The sequence below is a fragment of the Triturus cristatus genome, chromosome 7 (assembly GCF_964204655.1).
Source record: "Triturus cristatus chromosome 7, aTriCri1.1, whole genome shotgun sequence".
NCBI classification, from domain to species: Eukaryota; Metazoa; Chordata; class Amphibia; order Caudata; family Salamandridae; genus Triturus; species Triturus cristatus.
The window spans coordinates 1,268,657,892-1,268,671,105 of NC_140590.1; the positions used below are offsets into that span (position 1 = coordinate 1,268,657,892).

General features: G+C 43.2%; 1 protein-coding gene across 1 annotated transcript in view; it reads left to right on the forward strand.

Annotated features, from left to right (window-relative positions):
• The window catches only part of HIRIP3 (HIRA interacting protein 3), a 200,035-nt gene that overhangs the window by 108,307 nt on the left and 78,514 nt on the right, over positions 1-13,214 (forward strand). The window lies entirely within an intron of this gene.

Below are 13,214 nucleotides of genomic sequence, written 5' to 3' on the forward strand. Positions count from 1 at the left end.
ATTTTCCGCAGTCAAGGGGCCCAGTTCTCCTTCCAAGTCGGCGAGCCCTTTTCCCGACATACACTCTCCACTCCATCTGCCTCTTGGGCCCCTTCTCCACACCTCTTCCCATACTTCCTCCTTTGGGATTGATATCTGCACCAGCAGTTCCCAAGTCCCTCTTATTGCTGTTTTAATTAATCATGTTTTCGCATCACTATATTTCAGCATGCAAGACCATCCCTATACCTTCCCCATATGTCCCAAAATTCAAACCTCTTGCTACGTATGCCTGCCTGTTCAAGTTTATTTGTCCTAATGACTGATCCCACCCATTCTTCTAATGATGGCAGGACTTGGTATATCCATTTTTTGCATATTTCCTGTCTTGCTAATACTATAGGAATAGTAAGCTTTCCTGTTTTGTACCTAAACTGAGTCCTTCCCTATTGCCATCAACGTTCTTATTCCTCACCCCAAACATGACTAGCCCCAGGCTTACCTCTATGTTCTGTTGTAGTACTTCTGACAGAGTCTTACCCACTTCTTCCCAGAATGTATGAGAAATGGCTTGCAGTGATGCATAGAAATGTCCCTTCACAAACCATGGCATTTGAAGTCAATGGTTCTCTGTACAAGTTCTAGATCCCTTCCGTAAAGGGGAATTTTCTCTGTAGTTTCAAAAGTGCTGCTTCATTTTTGACTGCTTCAATAACTCTGAGGGCCTAAGCGCCCAGTTCAATGCAAATGTTGCAGAACCTGCTCTGAGAATTGCAATGTTCAAGTTCACCAGTATTGGCATGGAAAGCTATGTCAATGGCCAGAGTTAACAAATTGTGTACTGGCTGTTTTGGCACTGCCCGTCTCAAATGCCAATGTTAGGAGGGCCTTTTCACAGAAAAAAAGTTTACATGGGAAGGAAAAAGTGAGTGCACATGACCAAAGACTCACTGAAGAAGTATTGTATAGTGTACGACAATAAGTTAAATTTGCAAAAATGTATTTGGTCCTCATATACACTATACGTACACTGTCTATATACCATGCGCTATCAGTTCATAAAGCAAGCAATAATAAAAGTAAAACATTCCATAAACACCGGAAAAACACTGTTTCTGTTGTTTTTAATGGTGCAAAAATGTGTAACCACTGATAACCACCGTTTTTTAAAGGAATTGAAATCACTTAAACACTAAAAAAAACACACCAGAATTTACCAAAAATAGAAACTGAAAACAGGGAAGCCTATTTACGGGGTAAGCTTAATGTCGTAATCTATGGTCCTCATTCCACCTGATGTGTATCTCCTGCAGTTCCAAAACGTTGTGTTGCTGGTCAAGCAAATATTTCCAGAGTTTGTGGCACTTGGCCAGCAAGTTAAGCTCTTTAATGTTCCATGTGAGTGTGTAGATTACTATGATAGCTTAGCTGCAATGAGCAGCAAAGCTGTTCCACAGGTGTCCCTCCAACTTGATTCCCCCCCATCTACCTCACCTCTCGTATCAGATTGTATCATGAATTAGTCTGCTTCACCTGCCTCTTCCATGCTGCCGTGGAGTGCAGCCTCTCATGTACCGTGAGTAAAAACAACTTAAACCACATAACAGTAACAAACGGGACACTCAGTCCCAAACAAATTACAGGCGTATCAGGGAAATGCATCTATTCAGGCATGTTGGTCAAAAACCTGTTAGTGCATTTCAAAAGAAGCATATTGTTATGAAGACACACTGTTGTTGCATAGTAAGGAACCTAGCAGATACGAGCCTACCATCTTGCAGTCGATATATTGTCACCAAGTCATCAGTCATAACCTGGAAGGGAAAGGAAGACTTGCATTCTCACATTCCCTAATGGATTAGCTGGTGGCCGGCACATGTCCTGGCTCGCTGGCTGTAAGTATTAGTTTACATGTTAAAAAATAAAGTTATTGCCACCAGTTTAACATTTTCTCTTGTTTCTCATGCGTAGCTGTGAAAGCCCTTGTCCCTTTTCTGTGCTGCCAACAAAACTTCCACTCTGGCCTTTCAGACCTCCTTCGGGGTGCTGAGTCTATGGGGTTGATCCTCCTAGCAAAGCTGCTTCCAAAAGTTCTATGCAATGGTGCATTTTGTTCTGAAAATGAAATGCAAGACCAAATGGATATGTCCAGCGATATTTGATGTGATTGTTATGGATTTTATCTGTAACTGGGCAAAACTGCTGCCGATGGGCCTACGTTGCGGGGGTGATGTCTTGAAAAAGGGAGCACGTGACACCTTGAAATGAGATTTCTTCTGTCTTCCTTGCAGCCTATAAAATTGAGGTTTTTTTACCTTAAAGGAGTGTAGTTTCGCGCGAACATCACAAGATGCCCACTGAGTCCTCGTCTTGTTGTTAGGAGGTGAGTTTAATATTAATGTCAGATTTGAGAGTTTCTAGTGAGGAGGCTAAATCAACCCTGTCTTTTAAAGTCTCGGAGGGAGGATAGGAGGTCCTCCTTGGTGAGAGCTGCAGGAGAGGTGTCCCTAACCTCTGCTGGCGTGAAGTAGCTTGACACTGTTGGCCTGGTGCTTTTTTTCGGAGGCATAAAGGCAGTAAGCGTAATCAAAGGAAATTGCTATTAATCATCAAAAAAGTTACTTTGGTTTCAAAGATCCTTAAAAACTACATAAAACACAGAATCAAAGTGTGTTTAAAAAAATATATACTAATTTAAAATCACAATATAATAAATAACAATTGCCTATTTACAGATACACTAAAATGTTAATTGTACAGGCTATAGACCAATAATCACAAAAGCTAAATGAGAACTTATTTGCAGAAATTCCTAAAAGCAGTACACCAGATTACAGCAACTCTTCGATTAGTGGCTATGACCAATCAGTTGGGTGGACAGTTGCATATCAATATTATAAACACCGCAAGGGGTGTCAACATCAAGTCAGCATTAGGTGACACGCATCTTAACAACTGGATGCCTATAAAAGCTGACTAACATGACTAGATGTTGCAAGACTGGAGCATCACTGCCGCCCCTCTTGATTGTCATAAAAGAGAATAACTATTTTAATTATCTAGCAGAAAGAGATAGTTGGGTCCTAGGAGAGTGGTAGCCAGCCACTAGACACTCTGAAGAAGTTGCCTCGCCATAGTCCTTTTGCGGGTCAACCATAACAAGAATTTTAAAACACAAATATAGATTGCCTTGTCGGTGTCCGACCTCATTATTTGTAGTGTATGGTCACTTTTCCGTGCGCCTAATGAAAGGCCCATAGGTTTAATCCATTTCTTAGGGGCAAAACCATAAGCTTGGCAAAACAAGAAGAAATAATGGAGTATTTCCTCTTCTTGGTTGCATGACGGGCATTGGTTGCTAGTATAGTAGTGATTGCCCCACCTAATGCAGAAACTATTAATTAATTGGCAGTGTACCATATCTGAAGCGTATTACAACTGTTTTGCTAAAGGGGATAAAATCTTATCTAAGAAGGGCTGAAGCAAAGGAACCTGTTTGTGGTTCAGAAATCTATCAGTGCAACTTCCCTGGTTGGTTTTCCTAATCTCCTGTTCCCAGAGCAAGAGTTTCAGTTGATCTTTTAGTGTAGACCTGGTTCACGTGGATGCAGAGTCTGGGTTATCCCAGAGGATGTCCAAGTTTAGCTTAAGGAGCATTTCCGTGATGTGGCTAAGCCATGGGATCTTTCTTGAAATTCTAGGTATATGAGGTCAGTCAAAGAGATTCTGCAGGGTGCTAATTCTTGACCACAACCTGTACCAGTACAGCCCGGGCTGTATTTTTCAGATCTAGGCAGTAGGGAATAAACCTTCGTCTATGAGCTGTGGGAGACGAGGGGTACTCTGGTGAAGGTTCAGCAGGGCTCTTACAAATGTATTCTCTACCAAGGAAAGGCTTTTCACTGTTTCTTGGCCCCAGAGCTTTACACCATATACGACTGAACTCTTGGCCTTTGTTTTGTACACACGCACAGCTGGGGAAAGTGGCCTCCTTTTTGTCCTCTGAATCATCATGAGATTCGCCCTTGACTTGTTGTAGCTTGAGGGAGCCCCCGACTCTGTGTGCATCCCAAGAAAGCTTACAAGTAAGTTTAACCCCTAAGTAATCGAATTTCTGCACTTGCTCTCAAAAAATCTCCTGGGCTCCAAGACTACACCCCCTAGAATGGCATGGGTTGAAGGCCACAAACATGGTCTTCTCAAAGTTAAGTTCAGACCCCTCTTATTTCAGAATTGTAAATACCTGTTAACTAGGGTTTGTAAGCCTAGTGGTGTCTTTGACATAAGCAGGGTGTTGTCCGCAGTGGCAGGGCTGGGACTTTTATTTGACCAATTTTGGGTGTGCCACTGCCTGGGACGTCCAAGTAATTTACTAGGTCGTTTATGTACAAAAGAGAGTGGGGCTACGATGCAGCCCTGCCTCTCTTCCTTCTGTATCTGGATGAACTTGTCAGTTCTCTCTTCCTGCTACACCTGACCCGGGAAAAATTCTCATTGTGCAATGTTACAATGATTGAAAGAATCTCATCTGGGACCCTGATATTTCCCCAAACTGACTACAATTCACATCTAGGGATTACATCAAAGTCCAATTTCAAGTCTGCAAATACTACGTATGTGTTGCATCTCTTTTACAACTGTCTTCCAAGAAAGAGTACAAAACCTGAATATTTGGTCCATTGTGCTTAGATTCTATCGGAAATCTGCTTGGAAATCTGAGAGTATGTTATGTACTAGTATCCATTTGGTATCTTTCCTAGGACCTGACAGCTAAACAGTTTTTGTAGCCCATCAATCAGACTGATCGGCCTATAGTTTCGAGGGTCATCCCTGTTACCGTTTTAGGTCGAGCCTGGGCAGCGCATGCGCTGCTTTGCCAGGCATGTTGTATTGAGGTATGGCATAGAAGCTCGTAGCTTTTTATTTGTGAATAGGCTTAGTTCCTCCTTGGTACCGCCTTGTCTGCATTTGTAACCTCCCATAACGACTGGACTTTTTACTTGTGGTGTTATACGGTCTGCGTTATTTAGTCGGTGAGCAATATTTTCTTTAATGATCTTCCCCTATTCCACCCACCCACCACATTGCAACACGCCACACGCTTTTATATTATTAGTAATGTATTTATTTAAATTGGAGCGCAGTCCGCTTTAACTATAGCGCCGCGCTTATTTAATTAATTTATGGCGTGGTCCGCTTCCACTTTAGCGGGCACACTTATTTATTTAGCGGTCACGCTACAGAAGTTCTCTTAATTACATTTTTTCCCCCACTTTCGGTGAAAGTGGCCCATACGTGCTTTCACTTTAATGTTGGCCGCGCTCCTTTCTGTAACCTTAATATGGCGAACAGCATCTAAAGAAAGGGGTGCGGCCACCATTAAAGTGGTCTTGCATTTGCGAGAGATGGTGCTATTGGCCTTAGAAATAACAATGCGAATAGCTTAAACTCTCGCAAATGCAAGACCTATTGCATTGAAAATTCTCGTTTATATATAGGCTCAAACTCTGTTGACTGCCATGTCTTCGGTACGAGGCAGCTCTTGAAACAGAATTAGACAGTAAATTAAGTTATGGGCCCCAGACATGGAACTCTACCGCAAATAGATCACCCGGGATGCCATTAGGACCTGGCTTTTTACCAGGGCGTCTATGGCCTCAAGCGTCTCGCCATGAGAAAATTCAAGAACAATTTGCTGTTCCCTAGGAGTAGGTTGGCCCAGATTGGAAACATCAATTAGGTTTATTTCCTTATCGGAATAAAGTTTTTCAAAATGATTGACCCATGTTTTTGACTGTATGAAATAATCAATGTGGGTTTCGGCTGATTTGCTGCCATTAGTTACGATGTTCCAAAAGGATTTTGTGTCTCTAGCTCTCGCTGCGGTGACTAGGTCGTCCCACACATCAGGCTTCCAGGTTGATCTTGCTTTTTTTTAGTTGTTGTTTATCCTCCCTTCTAGCTTTTATTATTAGGTGTCTTTTTTTTATATTTGATAGTCAAAAACCGCTGACTTTTCTAGGCTGCATTGTTTAGGGATCCAAGGTTGCCTTTTCTCTATCTTGGGAGGTCCTTTATCTTCTTTGTAGAAGTGGGTACCCAATTGGTCGAAAAGCTTGTCCTGGAGTTTTAGACAATCCACTGGGGTGTCTCCTTTGCGATCTGATCCAATCATGAGTTCAATGGTGTCAGTGACCTTTTCATAGATCTGGGCCATAGTAGGGGGTTGCTTGTTGGTAAGGGCAAGATCCCCCTGCTGCCTAGTTAGGAAACAATTACACTTAGTGAGGAGAGAATGGCCCATCTCTAGATGCAGGGCATTGTGGTCACTGTTGGGCCTGGGGATAATCCTCATGTCCTCTACAAGGGGCCATAAGTTCAGGGAGACTGAGATATAATCGACTCTGCTAGTGAAATTATAGCTCTTGAAGGTATGACCCCCCCCCCCCCCCCCCTTGAGTGCATCTTGCCATTGCACGCTCTAGGGCCTATTGACAATATGAGCCCTTGAAATTGTGTTGCCAGAGAGGAAACCATTGAAGGATTCCCAGTGCTTTACCCTCGTTCTCTGTGATACAAAAACCTTCACAATCAATAGGCTTGTAAGTTACATTGGAGTCACCTGCGACAATGGTCGATTGGTCGATCCACCCAGCAAGGAAACCCGAAAGGCATTCCTCTAAAATATTTATGGTGTATGATTCCTTATGGTTGTCCCCAGGTCTGTTATACACATTGAAATTGTAAATAAGTACCCTAGTGAAGGGAACCAATTTTAACCCTAAAATGTCGGGGGAATTCAAAGATAGGCTTGATCTTTCACAGTTGAGCGTGGTAAGCCAGATAGCAAGCTCACTAGCAGGGCGCCCCTTTCCCAAGGTTAAAGAATTGCATGAGAAATTAGTGCACCATGTCTCTTGAAATATGCAAATGTCAAGAGTCTATAAAATGTCCCCAGTCAAGATCAGCAAGTTTAGATTTGAGCCCAGCAATGTTCCAAGATAGTATGTTCCAGTTCGCAGGAGATAGACTAGCAAGGTTTTCCCCAGTGGCTACCTCTTGCGTGCAAATGCACATGATGGGGCTAGCAGGGGGGATTGAGCGACCTTCATATGGTCCCGGGGTCCCCCCGATTTTAAGGGCTGGGAGGGCGATCGAGTAGCTAGAGGGGCTTGTATTCTTAGTAAAAGCAGCAACACTGTCACACTTCCATGTGAATTGTTAATCATTATCCCGCGTGCCTGAGAGCTTCATGAATCTGTTCCCGGGCACTGACTGGGAAGCTGCGTGCAGCCCATTTACAGGGCTGGATTTTACAGCACAAACCCTGACACGGGCCAGAATCTCCCCAGCAACCAAGGGGGGTGAAAAGTATGTAATTAACCAGTCCCCAGGAAATTGTCATGCCAAGGGCTCTACGCTCCCAACTCTATGTAGTGGGACACCTTATGTTTTTAGGTCCAATGTTGGCTCAGTTGTCCTGGCAGGTAGTTTTGGTGCATTGGCTAGAATTGCTACATACAGGCAAGAGGCAGGAGGAATATTGATCACAGGAGAGGGGTCTGGACTGGCATGCCTCCCATATGTGTGATTTCCAGTTCGTGTCAAAGGAGCAGTATGGGTTGCCTCCCCTCTTGGGGGGTCAAAGGGCCGCTCTTGCATCAGATCTCTGGGTGTTATCGCCTCTTGCATGTGATTCCTTGGTGTTGGGTTGCACATATGGTTCCGAATAGATCGGCCTTCCATCCGCAGTTGGCTGCTCTTGTAGTGTGCCCACGGCACACACCTTGTGAATGTTGACCAGGCCTTTCAGGCTGCCTCAATATCAGCGAGCCAGCCGTGTACAGGCTGTAACTTGAGATCAAGCAGATCGCCGAGATGGCCACTTATGCTGTCCAAGAGAGCAAAATCCATCAGTAGGGGGCTAGACAGCGAACTCGAGGGTTTTAGGTTCCCCAGCTTAGGTTTCAGTGTCCTTTTCCTATGTTTGGCTGATGGGCCATGATCAGGCGAGTGTACAGCTAGCGCAGGATGTAAAAGCCTTCCCCTTCCACCAGCCTCTCTTCTTTACATAGTGCCAACTCGACCCGAAGGTATCAGAGCACTTTACATGAGTACCAGTTTCGTTCCAGACAGACACAATCCTTTTTGTTAGGCATAGGGAGATTACATGATTTGCCCAGAATCCCAGGATGTTGTGCGTCCCTGCCCCAGCTCCGAGGTAGAACGCTCTAGCCGTTAGGCCACATCCTCTCCCAATTCTACATGGAAACGATCAGGAGGAACGCGTCAGGATGATATCCGCAACTGTGAGGGAGAGCCGCACTAAAAAGCTTTCTGTTGTTGTGCGGGGTTGGAGTTGCGGGCCCAAGGTGGCTGCGGGGGCAAAAATATTCCCCATAGTATCCAGATGAGATGCAGAAGTTGGACAGACTGTCTTGTGGTGGACTTCAAGATTGCAGGATAGCTGCAGAAGAACAAAATCCAAGAGTGGTGGCCCAGCCCAGCCCCTTCTGGGCCAAGACTGGCCCCTCTTCACCCGGTCTTCGCCTGCGTGTAGCACTTTTAAGCTCTTGATGGCAGTCAGTTGTGCCGCAGGCAGAGTCTGCCCCCTCCACCAGGCAGGAATGCTGGGGGATGTAGTCCCACCCGAGCCATGGCACCACAAGCGTAAAGCAGAGGTCTTGAAACGTCTGGTGGCTATAAATCGATGACATCTACAGCAGGTATGTTGAAAGAACAAGTGGCGAGCATTTCATCTTGGTGTCATTTTCTACTTGCAGCTTATCGCGCATAAGATGTGCCTCTCATCACACAAGTTCCGTGTTATTATACAGTGCGTCACAGTCCATAATATGGCCTCAAAATCAGTGTTGCAGCAGTGTGGTAAGGGTAGCATTTGGGCCTTTTGTGTCACTTTGTATAGAAGGTCTCTTTTCTGTTTACAAGGCCAATGCTCCTAATCTACAGTAGTGGATGAGCGGCTGATCTGTGAGCCTTCAACCAGGGGCAGAATCAAGCCGTTGTAATGGGAGTTAGATGTACAATCCCATGTTCTCCAGTGTGGCCCAAGGTGCAGAAAGGTGAGGGCAACCTATTGTGATTGGTACTAAGAGGCGAGGGGCATGCATTGGGGGCCATCCTGCCCTTCCAATGGTAGCACTGCTGACATAGAGCCGGGCAGGGGCACCCCACCACATTCCATTGTTGTAAGTCTGATAGTATGTAGACTCAATGTATACTATCGTCGTTCGCCGCATGACAGGATTATCGGGTTGAGATCAGGCATCTTGGCTCAGGCATCGCTTCTCACGGTGCCAAAAATGACCAAAATTCAGGCGTTAAAGAACTGTAGACATTGGCATCTCTCCGCCTCCAGTCGTTGTCTGAGCCAATTTGAGAAGGCCATCATTAACACTGTAGTCATGTCCTGCATGGCGGGGTCTCCATTTTAAAATCAGGCACCAGGGCACAAGTGTCATTGCCCCCCAATCATGTGGTCTGTGGCACTAGCCTCTCTGCAGCCCCTCTCAACTTCAAATCACGTTCCACCGGGTAGGGCCCAGCGCTTCAGGATGCAGCGAACCTAGTCTGTTCGCTGCCGCGCCCCTCAGGTGGGTCGCGAGTGTGCCGTTGGGTGTCGTGGGCTCTCTAGCGCCACGGTGTAGTCTTCTATCCCAAGTGCTCCTCAGAGCTTCCTCACCTCAAATTATGGGCCCCCAGTACTCCAATTGCCACACAGTTTATGGTGCAGCAAATTGCTGGTCGCAGCTCTGCTCGTGGAGCCAGCGATCCTCTCGGGAAGGCCACACCGCGGCCGACACACACGTGCAAGGCAACATTGAACTCTCCCCTATTCTGCTGGTGCATGAGTTAAAACAAGCATTTGCCATGCAATAGTTCTCGCATTAGTGAAACTTTGAACTATTGGCTTTGCAAATGTTATTTTTTTCTTTCTTTGGTTAAAAAATATCCCACCAGTAACATAAGTATTAAAAAGAATTCCACTAAGAAAGGAAAAGGTGGGGTACCACAGGCTGCTACTAACAATGGTGCATTTTTAAAATTCAAACTAACAAAAATCTCACTTCCGAAAAAAATAAATGGAAAGGTATGCTAAATGGAAACGTATGCTGATCTGCAATCTTTCTCTTTATAATAGCATTAATGGTGCAGTATCCTAAGTGGTTAATACTGGGTAATGGAATTCCTATATTAGGTCTTAAGGAAAGGGTGCAGTTCCACAGGCTGTTACTAGGTGTCCCACTAACAGCCGGTGGTACTGCACTCTATCCTTAAGGCCTAATACTTAAATTCCAGTGCCCAGGGGTTTTCAAAACTGGAAGTTTGCCCTTTTCTTAAGATACATCATCTTCTCTATTATATAGAGAGAGCACTTCCACAAAAAACAATGATGAAAAATAAAAACCTGTCCAGACTCTAAACACTCAAAATAACCCTTATGACCCTAGTCAAAACGAGCTTTATTCGGTATGTAAAAGAATATCCATAAAAGCATTCAACATAATAAAAACAAATTGTCAGGAATTATATAGCAACCAAAGGATATTTCATCAAAATACATTCTCCTGTAGCCTAGTTTCCCCCCCAGATAAAATTATTTAAAAACCATACATATTTCAACAATAATATATACACCATACCAATCAATTAATTTTTCATATAGCACATAAAAACTACTGAAAACATGATATATTAAAAAAAGAGCTAGAAATGTTATGGACTATTCACTCTCATAGACCAGTGATTCCAGATATAAGAGCTCCTTCCTTCATTTGATGGCAAGTCGAGTGAAGGCAGTAACCGCGTTGCAAACCGAAACATGTTCTAGGTTACAAATAAAGTAAAAAGCGGTTTTATAGGAGTATAATGTATGGGAAATGAACAGTGGACGTAGAATTGATTTGCTTAAGTCCCTACAAAAATTACAAAATAGTACAAAGTGCAATGTGCTTTAGGCAGATTTACCATCACACAGGCACATTGGAAGGTTTGCACTCCATTTACCCATCTTTGGGAAAGCTATCTGATAATGCAGTATTCTCAGCCTTAATCTGGTCAAATAAAATCTATGTTGCGTATTTCTGATAAATATAAGTTAAGGCTGGGTGCCCAATGATAAAGGGCCTTCACGGTATAGTCTAACATTTGGTTTAGTACACAGCCCGGCTTCCCTTATTGTTTCCCTAGTTCTAAGGAGTCTCATTTTCAGCTCCCCCTTACTAAAATGCTCGATACTCATTGGGTCTCTAAAATCAGGTTTCACATCACACCCAGTAAGGAGATCGTGGATATGTTTTAACCATGGTATTTTCTTCGAGTGATCAAGAGTTAAGCAGTCACATATTATTTCCTTAGTAAAATGGGTTTCTTCCTTTGTCCAAATTCGATGCCATAAACTTATAGCAGATATGCTAATCAGGCCACTTAGAAAAGGAACATCTGTTTCTCTATGGACAATATAGGTAGCCGTGGAATTAGGGACTGATAGCACTCTACGTAAGAATTTATTTTCCAATGTTTGTAATATGGAGGTGTCCCGTATAATTTTAAAATCTCTCGCACTGGCTTGTTACCTATTTTTTGTGAAAATCTAAAAATAGCCTCACTTGTCCTTAAAAATTTCAATTTACTTACGTTGATATGTGCATTCCAAGTACCTTTACAGTTAAAAAGTAACCCTAAATAAGAACATTTGAAGTCCTTTCAATTGGCACACCATCGAAGAAATGGGTTCTGCTTTTAGTTTTACTTTTCCCACATGTCATAACCAGGGTCTTGAACAAATTGATCGCTAGGTCTTTCTCAGTCATGAACTTAGTAAAATTGTCGATCAGGAGTTGGAAATCAGGACTGCATCGTCAGCATATAATAAAACAGGTGTTACTCGTTTACCAACAGTAGTGGCGTCCATCTTTAAACACTGCAGTAAAAAAACCACTCCATTGATGTATAATAAAAATAAAAGTGGAGCAAGAACACAACCTTGTCTGATCCCGCGGGTAACTCTAAAGTGCGCTGTGCATTCCCCATATTTTCTGTATCGTATCTTTGATGTTAAATGGACATAAATTTGGGACAACAGACTAGAGATGTTATGTGGGGCACCCATCCCTTCCAGCGTTTGCCCTAACAAGGTATGGTTCAATAGATCAAACGCGCTGGAGAGGTCAACAAAGCAAAGGTGGAGTGAACCCACATTTGCACAGGTATATTTCCCTATAAGCAAGTCCAAATTAATACACTGTTCGACCCTGCTGATTCCCCTTCTGAAGCCATATTGTGCTTCAGTTAGGATATTTGCATCCTTGACCCAAGATTCCAATCTGGCTAGCAGAATTCTGCCCATGAGTTTAAATGTGGAATCGGAGGGAAATCAGACTGTAACATTTGGCACTAGCTCTGTTACCCTTTTTGAGGATCAGGACGATCACACTTTCGACCCAGGTTGCGGACAACACCCCATCAGTAACAGCATTTAAAAAATTTACTAAAATAGGTGACCAGAAATCAGTATTACATTTAAAAATGTCTATCGGGACCCCGTCCGGGCCAACAGCCATCCCTCTTGCACTATCTTGTAAGGCAATTCCAATCTCATCAGCAGTAATGGTATTAATTTTGCTAATTTTTAATATGATGATGTTGCCATCATTATCCTTTTTATTGCAACATTTAGTGGGATTAAAAATATCCTCAAAATGCAGTAGCCAATCTTCTGGTGTTACTACAGTGTCAACCCCTGCAGAGGAGGCATCCTTAAACAGTGGTTGATCTATAGTTTTTCCAGAAAAGAGTGGGGTTCTTAGTCTCGGCTGCCTGGACCAGGTTGTCCCAAGCGATCTCTCTAATTTCTATTTTCCTTGCTTTTAAAGCTTCTTTATAGCATTTTACTAAGATCTCTACTTTTTTCCTCATTTCTGGGTTTAACTTTCAACGCATCCTTCAAATCTCTATTCAGTTTCGAGCATTCTTGATTAAACCAGCGAGGGCAATAATCCCTTTTATTTTTGTGGTTCTTGTTTTTTATTCTCAGATCCTTATCTATACCTATAGGGATATTATTAAAAGCATTAACAACCTCAATATTATTGGAGGATCCATCTAGACAGATTTCTATATCTTGATTATTGCTTGCAATTAAATTTTCCATAAAGTTAACGGGATTAACACCAGACCATTTGATTGAAATCCCATTTTCTCCTTGGGTTCTT